This window comes from Protopterus annectens, chromosome 7.part0 (genome assembly GCF_019279795.1).
Source record: "Protopterus annectens isolate FY-2018-M chromosome 7.part0, PAN1.0, whole genome shotgun sequence".
Lineage (NCBI taxonomy): Eukaryota > Metazoa > Chordata > Ceratodontiformes > Protopteridae > Protopterus > Protopterus annectens.
In genome coordinates this window covers 58,208,619-58,219,982 of record NC_056739.1, presented here as the reverse complement: position 1 = coordinate 58,219,982, position 11,364 = coordinate 58,208,619, and the positions used below count along the sequence as shown (strand labels likewise).

Genomic DNA, 11,364 nt, shown 5'->3' with positions numbered 1-11,364 from the left:
GAGAAGGGACATCCTATACAGTGCGTTTACCTAGTTAGCAAACAGACCAAAGAAAATGGTATTAAATACGGGCCTTGCAAGTATTCCTGAGCAAAGAGGTTAAGAGTTCATAGATTCATAGGATATTACTAGGCTAATAGCCAAGATCCCTTACAAACCTAGCCAGTTTTACCAGATTTTACCCAATTTTTCATCCTTAGGGGAAAGAAAACAAGGATCAGCAAGCAGGGTTTTGACTATTTTTACAGATTGCCTTTTCCCATAAGGGGCATGGGCACCACCCCAGGAATGAATTCGCAATTTCCCATCCATCGGTCCAAATCATGCTTGAAGATGGTCAGGGAAAGGCTCTGCTTCACATCAATAGAAAGCTTATTCCAGAGGAGAGGCAATCTCTGGGGCACATGCCTATCTCTCCAGCATAATCTATTCATGTCAGAGATCTGGCTTAGATCTTTGGAGCAGGTAACCCTCGTATAGTTAGTTTTGCAAATATACAACATTTCCACCAGATCTGAGTCAGAGATTGCCTTGTAGGTCAGGCACTGATCACCCCTCAGTAACAGGTAGGAAACTGAATACAGTGATAGGGCTTTTAATCTTTCTGTATATGACATGTCCGTTATACCATGAATTATTTGGTGAGAGACCTCTATGGATGCACCAACTGTTGCAGGTGCCTGGCGAAGTACATGCCAAAGGATGCATTGGACTTGATTATTGGTCTGATGAGGGCCAAGTACAATGGTAGTATGACATCCTTAGAACTGGATGCCATGCCCTTACTTATAAGCCGAGCCACACAGAAGGATTTACTGAACACCATGGACACATGGTGGTCAAAGTTCAGATTACTCTCTGAGTACCTAGGTATCTGACCACTGGCTCCACTCTTAGGGGGCCACTATCAATTTTGGAATTTGCCAGGGTATGTGATTTCCCAAAGATCATTATTATGCACTTCTATATATATAGTTTGTGGCCATTGCTCTGACACCAATCATTAGACTGCATCAGACATTTCTGTAGGATATTAACATAATTTGGAGAGTCAACGATTGCCCCCAACTTGGAGTCATCAGCAAACTTGGTCAGTCAATGGCCATTTACATTTGTCTTGACATCTGAGAAGTATATCCCAAACAGGAGGTGGCCCAGCACTAAGCCCTGAGGTACTAGACTGATGACTGGCCTCTTGCTGCATGTGGATTCCCCCACTCTAACTATATATGCCCTATGCATGAGCCATTTGGCTATCCATCTGGTGATGTACAACTTTATGCCCAGTTTTGTGAGTTTATCTATAAAACCCGAACAACGTATTGTGTCACAGGCCTTGACCAGCTCAAGGTAGGTGGCATGCACTGTCATACCTTCATACATGACCTTGGTGACCTTCTCAAAGAAGTCCACTAGACTGAGCAGGCAGGACTTGCCCTTGATGAAGCCAAACTGGGTTGGGTCTAGAGTCTGGAGATTTCCTATGTTGTTGTTAATCAGCTCTATGATTATCCTTTCCATAGCTTTGCATATGAGGCTAGTCAGACTAATGGGTTGGTAGTTTCCTGGCTTAGTTGATGGTCTTCCATTGTGCAGAGGTATGGCAATTGCTGTCCTTCACTCTAATGGGACAAAGCCTGCCTGGAGACTGTAGTCAGAGATCTGAGTGGGTCTGCTAGGTCATTTCAACCTATTTAATAGGTTCCCTGGGATTCTGTCTTGACCCATTATTGCAGTGTTTCTGGCTGAATTCATCAGCCAGAAGGTTTGCTATTTCTTCTGGTTGAGTATAGGTAGTACCATCTACAGCCAACACAGCACATTGTTGAATGTTTCCCTTACGATTTTGGATATGACTAGAAAATGCTTTGTGGATATCCTTTGCTTGGGAGGCTACTTTGCCTTATATTAAGCCTTTGAAGTTTAACTAGTTCCGTGATTTGCCTGTTGAGTCTAAAGAGGGATTTCTGTTATGTACCCTCCCACTTACTTCTAGACAGGAATTTCTTCCTTCTATTGTATAGTCTATTTATGCCAGGGGTCCACCAGGGTGGCTTGTTTTTTGGCTAGACCTGAGTTTAGTTCAGTCAGGTACTGTTGTTTCTATGCAGTTGTTTAAATGGTTATACAGGGCATTTGTGTATACTACTGCATAGGCCTCCATGTTTTGGGGTTGGGGAAGCTATAAAATGACCTATGCTATCAATTAACAGAAGGCAATTTGCCTTGGAAAAATTCTTTAGGGTTTTAGGGTTTGATAGGGGTTCTACCATTACATTTACTTTAAAGGAGACCAATTTATGATCCAATCTTACCAATGAGGATATTACACTGGGAAGGAGGGGTGAAAAGCTCACCCATTCCTTGTAAAATTGTTGTCTTTTTGGCAAATTGTTGTGGATTGCGGTCATTAAATAAGGACGGGTATGACTTTCAAACTTTGTGTCCTTCTGAAAATGCTTGCTAATACAATGCCTTTTATTCGAGCAACTTTCTAAGAGAAACATTTTAAATCTCTTCCTGTTTTTTCAGTATTTATCTCCAATTTGAGCAAAGCTATTGAGAGAGCAGAAGGGGTTGCATTGAGTTCTATTGTATGGTTTTGACAGTAGATACATTTCTGGCCCATTATTTATGTACAGTCATGCAAATGGTTTCAACTGATGATTGTGTATGTGTTTGCATAAATACTTGTTTCCTGCAACCCAAAGTAATTATGGTATAAGTATAGGGGTTGATTATAGTAAACAGGAACATTATCACATGAGCCATGTTCTTTAGGTACAGTCTTTGGTTTCCTTTTTTGTTGACTGTTCACAATGTATTTATTATTTGGCTGTGAATAAACTGGGCAGCATAAAGTCTATGTTTAATGTTGTTATTTTAACTGCGAATACATTTGTTAAAAATACTTTTTTTTCCTTTGCAGGCACTTGGATATGAAATGTACTGTGTGAGGTAAAGTAGTATGTCTGCATACCTCTCAACCTCTTAGCACAAGAAATCTGGACAAAGCCTAAAATAATGGGGAGGGGGCAAAAGCCCCCAAATAGGGACAGATTCAAGTTATTACTCTTATAAACTTAAAAAGTTGCTAGAATATCAGACTTTGTGTTAGCATACATTTATGAAGGATATGAAGTCTGAAACATAAATGTATGCCATTATTTGGTGACTTCACTCTTTTGTGATTTGCCAGAAAAAACACCAATTTTATGATTAACAGACTAAAAATATTAGGTAAAAATCTGGACGTTCTGTGAAAATCTGGAGAGTTGAGAGGCACGTCTGTCTAGTATTTAATGCAGATGACTAAGGCTATCAGCTACTTCTGTACTGCAGGATGTGAGCCCCTTGGCCTTCATTTGTATACTGTGTGACTCTGACCAGGTCACTTCACCAGACAGTGATCCTTGTCTGCCCTTGAAAAGGGACACTTGCATCCAGTTAGCAAATGCATGTCAAATTTGCCTTGTAATATTTGTGCCCTTCACATATAAGCTAATTAGTGCTTCCCTATAGGTTCATAGTTTGTTACTGGGGTAATGACCATCGGGACCCTTACAGGCCTAGCCATGGTCCCCAAATCCATTTGGATCCCGAGTCTTATGGGCATCTATACAGGGAGCAGAGGCATGTTAGACGGGAGAGGTGTTTGCATAAATACTTGTTTCCTGCAACCCACAGTAGTAATGGTATAAGTGAAGGAGCTTATTATAGTAAACAGGAACATGACCTATCAGGGCCTCTGGAATTACTATTTAACTATAGCCCCCAAACAGGCTTCATGTCTTATGAATGGAGAACATCAACAGACATCCCTCTGCACAAAGTTGGGTCATCTACAGACCCTGGAAACTACAGAACCATAAGTCTCACTAGTCTTATATGTAAACCAATAGAAAGAATTATGGAAATGATCCTTAGAGATATAGTAAACCTTCAGACACTGGACCCAACACAGTTTGATTTTTGTCAAGGGCAGATCATGCCTACTCAACCTGGTAGACATTTTGAGAAGGTAACCAAAGCAATGGATGAGGAAAACATGGTACACACTGACTACTGTGACCTTGTCAAGGCATTTGACAGAATACCTCACTTGGACATTGTTGACAAACTCAAGAGGTTAGGTACAAACTTATATTTCACCCAGTGGATAGTCATCTGGCACAGAGACAGTTCCCAGGAAGTTAGAAATGGGAAGTCCACCTCTACAAAGAGGCTAGTCACAAGTGGAGTCCCAGGGATCAGTCCTTGGACCTCTCCTTTTGGACATTTTACTTCTCTGAAGTCAAGACCAATGACAGTTGTCTCTGGCTGACTAAATTTGCAGGCGAGTGCAAATTAGGAGCTGTCATTGACACCCATACTGACAAAAATGTTCTCCAGGAGGGGCTGACACAGACACACAACTGGTGTCAGAGCCATGGACTAAAACTACATGTCCACAAATGCATCATAGTATCCTTTGGGAAGTCGTCCACCCCTGGTAACTATCATATTGACAACACACCCATTAGAGTTGACCCACTAATCAGGTTCTTAGGGACACCATAGATAGTAATCTAGCCTTTGACCATCATGTATCTACAGTAGTGAAGAAATCATTCTATGTTGTACAATTTATAAACAAAGGTATGGCACCTAAGTCCAAGGGAGTCATTGTCTCTCTGTATTTGGCATTCATCAGACCTGTCATTGAGCCTCCTTTAGTATTTACCTAAACAGGCATATCCAAAAATGGGAACATCCACAGAGGTTCCTCACTAAAAGAATACAGGCTGTAAGTAAAATGTCCTATGCAGACTGTCTCAAGGCCCTATCCCTACATTCTGCCTCCTACAGTCTTTTGAGTGGAGTTCTATGTCTGGCATACATGGAATTGTCAGACATCACTCTCATGGACCTCCTGCATATCCACAAAACAACCCATTCTAAAGATGTAAAACCTTGCCTGTGATATAAATAGGACCTGCTGGAGAGACAGGTATGTATCCCAGAGACTATCCCATCTATGGAAAAGACTACCCATCCATGTGAAGCAGATTTCCTCCCTAACCAAATTCAAGTGCAACTTGGACAATTGGATGGGGAACAGGAAATTCATCCCTGGTTTGGCACATATGTCTCTAATGGACAAAAGAAACCTATAAATAGTTCATCTCCCAGGCCTCTGCTTGTAAATGTTTCATCTCTGAAACCCCTGCTTACACTTTGGAATGCATGGCTAGGCTTATAAAGGTCCTTGTGGTCATTAGCCTAGTAAACACCTATGAACCTATAACTATAGGATTTGTGTGTTTGGGGGGGGGCATAGCTCTCAACCTCTTAACACACAAAAATCAGGACAAAGTCAAACATAATGGGGGGACAAGGCCTCAAAAATAGGGATACATTTTAAATATTGCTCTTATAAACTTAGAAGTTGCTAGAATAAAAGGTCTTGTGGTACTGTACATTTTATGAGGTATATGAAATCTGAAAATCAAATACCTGTCATTATTTACTGAATTCATTTTCACTGATTTGCCACAAAAATCCAGAAAATCATAGATTTTATGTGGAACAGACCAAAAATATGAAGTGAAAATCTGGACATTCTGTGAAAATCTGGACAGTTGAGAGGTATGGGGGGTAGTTAGGACAATAATTTTCTTATTGATGACATTTGTTCATAAGGGACATGGGTGTCAGACCAGAGGTAAGTTTACAATTTCCTGTCTAACTGTCAAGGTTTTGTTTGAATAGGGTCATGGATGAACTGTTTTATATGGATGGGCAGCATATTCCATAGTGCAGGGATCCTTTGTGACACATATCTGTCTCTCCTGCAGGTTCTGTTTATGTCACAAAGTTCAGATCCCTGTATGTAATGTTTCTGGTGCTGTTGTTTGTTTTGTACATGTGCAACAGATTCTTTAGGATTGGGTCTGAGGAATCCTTGTAAGCTAGGCAAGGATCCCCTGTCAGCAGCCTGTAGGACACTGAATACAGAGGGATGGCCTTTAGGCAACTGATGTAGGACAGGACATTTATGCCCTGAATTCTCCTGGTGAGAAACCTTTGTGGGCATTACAAGTGTTGCAAGTGTCTGATTAGGTGCATGCCAAAGGGGGCATTGTACTCAATGATGGGTCTGGTAAGGGCCAAGTAGAGGGATACTATAACTTCCTTGGACTTGGATGCCATATTCTTACTTGTAACTTAGGAGACATAAAATTATTTTCTTACTATCTTAGCTGTGTGTTGGTCAAAGGTCAGATTGCTGTCTATGTGTTCCCAGATCCCTTACTACTGTGTTGACTCTTTAGGGTGTTTCATTGATGGAGTAATTAACTGGGGTTGACAGTTTCCCAAATGATATTATAATGCATTTTTTTGGCATTCAGATTTAGGCCATGGCTTTGATACCAGTCATTTGTCTTTGTTAAACCTCTTGTAAGATGATGGTATCTTAGGGGAATATATAATAGCTAAAGAAACAAGAACAGCATGCAGGAATATATAACAGCTCCCAATTTACAAACATCTGTGAACTTTATAAGCCTTGCCTTCAGAGAAGTTGATGATAAAAAGGAGCTGGCCCAGTATGGAGTCCTGGGATACTCCACTGGTGACCAGTCTCTTGGTGGAGGTGGTCTCACCAACCCTGACTTCTTGGGTCCTATCTGTGAGACAGCTGGCAATCCAGTGAGTTATGTCAGGATTCATGCTTATTACAGAGTTGCTCAACAATGCCTAAGTGGGGTATTGCACTGAATGCCTTGGCAATGTCAAGATATGCAATAGGCACTGTTTTTCCTCATCCATTGCTTTGATGACCCTCACAAAGAAATCTACCTGATTAGGTGGGCATGACCTTCTCTTAGTAAAGCCAAACTGTGATGGGTCTAGGGTCTGTAGGTTGCCAATGTGCCTGATTAATATTTCCATAGGTTTGTATATTAGGCTTGTTAGACTGATGGGTTTATAGTTCTCTAGGATGGTTGATGGTCCACCGTTGGGTAGGAGAATAATTGTTGTGGTCCTCCATTAATTTGGAACATAACCTGTTTTCAGACTGTAGCTAAAAAGTGCCTCAAGTGTTCCTGATAGATCATGATTTAGGCTGCTCAGAATGCAGCAGGGATGATGTCTGGATCCACACAGGTGGTGTTCTTGACTTTAAAGAGTGTTGCCAGCATCTGGTCCCAAATAACAGCTGGGGGAACTATGTTGAAGGAGATTTCACCTGGAGGAGCTGGGGGTGAAATTTAAGCTGAATTTATCAGCCAGTAGATTTGCTAAGTCACTCTGATCTGTGAAGGTGGTACCATTCACCACCACTTCCATCACTCTGCTGTGTCTTACCTTTATGGTTCCGGACATAGCTGAAGAGGGCCTTGTGATTGTCCTTAGCCTGTGAAGCTATCTTGACCTTATAGCTGGTCTTGTTAAGCTAAATTAGACCTCTTAGTTTCTTGTCTAGCTGTATAAGATAGCACTTGTCTTCATGGGATTTGCACTTTCTGATTTTTAACCATAATTGTTTTTCTTTTATAATAAACACTGTTTAGGTGAAGACTGAAGATTCCACCATTGAGGTCTGCTTTTAGTATTTGTTTTTGCATTTTTATGCTGTTGACTGAGTTCCAGAACATCTTGTAGTTAAAATGGATTACAAGATGCTTTTTCAATAAATGTGAGTTTCAAGGAAAGAGAAGTTTATAGGTGTGCTTATGCCAAGCCTGTTTTCAGTGTAAGACTTTTTTTGTTTAGCAAATGGCAGTGGCATAATAGTTTTAAATGAAATCCACATATCTGTGAGCATTGTAAAATAATAATAAAAAATATATATAGTATGTGCGCTGGCAGGTTTCAACAGTGTTTCATGGGTACTGGGGAGAAAAAGCCAAGTATTGGGGTATTGGTATGGTTTTGGAAAGGAGGGGCATTATCCTGCTTAGGGCCCTTTTGACTATGACCTGCCTCTGCTCTGAGGGGCAGCAGTCAGATTTAAATAAATTTATATGTGCTGATGGCAAACAGAAATAATTCTGTTCTAATTTAGATATAACTTACTAGAAATGGAAAACATGTCAGAATATATCTGTTGCCTTTCATCGTGAAGGAAACTATGTCAAATTGGAATCTAAAAAAAATGCATCATTTACTTTTGCCTTTGCAATTATATTATAACTTGCACTTTGTGTAAATTTCTGCAGTTACACCTTCTATCACCATTCTGTACACCTATATTTAAGTCCTTTGCTCTGTGCAAGGCTGAAACTTTTACAGTCTGAGCTTACCAGCTTTTTATTTATATTTGTTTATTTTTTTACAAATTAAACAAACTGGTTCTCAGACCTTTGTATATGTTTGTTGCTGTCATTGCATTTCACAAGTGAAAGCTAGAAGAAAACCTTGGAGTGTGTTTACCTTCTTGTCTTGACTGCCAATTAAAAACATTAAGCTGTTATTTTTTTAAATGTTGAAGGTATTTTGTAAACAGAGTTGGGAAATGAAGCCACTGACACTAATCTGCAGTACTTAAGTTAGGAATGGTTAAAACAGGATTTCTCAACTCTGTTTTATTAAGTGGGTTAGGAAAATACAGCCTTACAGATTGAAATGCATAGGATTGTTTTGCCTTCCGCAAATGTAATAAAAACTGGACTTTGTAACCCAGATTTGGTAAAACATAGCCTGATTTCTTCTCTGGACACAATAACACAAGGACTGCTAGCTGGGTTTCTTTTATTTTCCCCAGAGAAATTACTGCATTATGTAAACAGGAATAACTGACATAGCTTTCCATGTTTCTGTCACTTTCAGATGCCAGACACACAAGACATGTAAAAATGGGGCAGAAAAATGCAACAGCAGCAGAAATCCTGAGATGTGTAGAGCTTAACTGTCAGATGAAGCAGTGTGGTTCCTAGCCTTATACTAAGGCTGTCTGTCACACCTGTGTTCTATATTCCTGCTGGTCTTTGCTATTTTTTAACTACTGTAATTGTTTTAATGCAGTTTTACTGTATTCTATTTCAGGTAACATCTTGTTATCATGTTTCATTCCCCTCCCATTTAGTATGGGGAAGAATCATCTTTCTCCTTTGTTTACCTGACTGCATAATTTTAGACTAAATAATGTATACACCTCTGCAGTTTCTGTGCTTTCACTACATTAAGAGGCTACAGAGATTCAAAAGAACTATGAAGTGAGACCATTAGGATTGTTACTGCTATCTTGAGGGAAGATGCAAATGACAAAGAAGGAAAAATGCAGATAAACAGAGAATCTGCATTTTGCAGTAGTTTTAACATACTCTGATGACACAGTGATGGCGAAATTATTTGTGTTACCCATTTTGCACATCAGTTACTTCCCCAAACACAGACACACACACACACACACACACACACACACACACACACACACACACACACACACACACACACACACACACACTGCTGGGTAAAGCTACAAATATTTGTTTATAAAGGCTGCAAATCACAAAAGTGAGAATTTTCTATGCTTTACGATGATTGGTCGCAGAGCACTCTTTCAATTTACCACCTGCTATATTTCACAGAAAGAGTGGTGTGTAAAGTCTGTGCTCTGAGGGATGCTATAATATGGATACACTGTTATGTCAACAAACAAGTGCAGGAGGTTAAGATGAATAAGGAAACTAGAAGGAAGGCCAGGGAACATGGTCCTCAACTGGAAGAGGACTGTCTAAAGCTGACGTAACAATGGCAGACACAATGTGCACTTTTGGTCAGTGTAAGGATTCAGGAGTGCCTGGGACAGATGGAACATATGAGTCAGCAGATAAGCAGTAAACATAACATTTAGGCTGATCTGATGAGTCAATGGTATCCACTGGTAACTGCATACCTCTGTGTACATATGATTGAACAGCAAATGCAACGGTTATAACCAGAAGTATTACACTCATTTATTTTTTGCACACTTGTGCAATTTAAAATTCTGACCTATTAACACTGACTTGATAAACTAAGTAATTAGTGCGATTCTGATTATTTTTCAGGCTGTTTAGAATTGTTTTTACTTCAGCTTCCTCTACTGTTGTTTAGGCACCTCTTAAGGAGTCATTTTAAGGAGTCATGTGACTTGCTGACATCATTCTTGTCAGTGAGAGCTATTCTATTTTGTGTATCAATGTCAAAATGAAGCTGAGGAATTTCAGAATAAATTGGAATTAGTAGCAAATGTTTTTGTGCAAGAATTAACTCTGAAATTCCATGACAGTCACACTGCATAGGTCTGTGCTTTGTGGAAAAAAAGTATATTTTCATCTTTATTTTCTGTTGTTTTCACTTCTGTTTCTAGGTGCCATTAAGGATGTGAAATAGTCTTTACAAAAATATAACCCACTCAGCCAAGAAATGCCACAAGAAAAGGTACCACTGATAAAGTTTTCTTTCAGTCAATTGCATATTTTTGCAATTAAAATCAAAAACAGTGGCTAATGATAAGTAATCATATACGTCTTCTTCTGTGTTAGGTGCCAGTAGAACCTCCCTCCCCCACATAACAACAGTGGCTGATGGTAAGTTATCATATATGTCTTCCACTGTGTTGAGTGCCAGTGGAACTCCCCACCCCCCACATAACAAAATAAAAGATTTTTCAGCTAATGTGGACATAATTTCTTTAGCATTCACTAAAATGAGTGGCACAAAAGCAGTGGGTCTGTCTGTACTACTAACATTTGTGAGACAAAATATTGTTTATTTCATAATATGGAGCATCATATATTCACTGTATCTAACAATCATTTCTTCTGTCACCCTATAAGCTCATTCAAAACAGATCCCTACTCCCCTGTTAATACGTTGTGAGATAAGCAATTAGTTAGATGAAACACCATAAAAAGGGCTAAGTCCCTAGGGCATAAATTCTTAATTCTTTGATATGACTAAATATGGAAAGCATTTTAAGGCATAGAAATGTGTAGCATAACCTCGATTTTATTAAGTGAATTCCTCATTAATCCATCCATCCATCCATCCATCCATCCATCCATCCATCCATCCATCCATCCACAACCCTTTTATCCCCATTTTTTGCACATGAGGCTGGGGTGTCAATTCAACAGTGACAATCATCTGGAGCCAAGGTTCACACTGCCTGGTGGCTAGCCCTGCCGCGGCATTGCACTTCAACTCAAGGACTGCTTCATCATCTCTAACTGTGCCCACTGCTTGTGCAAACAATGCTTTGAATCTTCTAAATGCATTAATAATATTCCTGCTATGAAAACATTTCCTCCTTTCTTGTTCCCCACTTGTTGGTACTTAGTTTAACCTTCCTGATCAACTCCTTTCTGCATTGCACTGATCTGCACTGTG

General features: G+C 39.8%; 1 protein-coding gene across 2 annotated transcripts in view; it reads right to left on the bottom strand.

Annotated features, from left to right (window-relative positions):
* Window positions 1-11,364, bottom strand: part of GRM4 (glutamate metabotropic receptor 4) — a 3,082,936-nt gene that overhangs the window by 759,873 nt on the left and 2,311,699 nt on the right. The gene's annotated exons all lie outside the window — the stretch shown is intronic.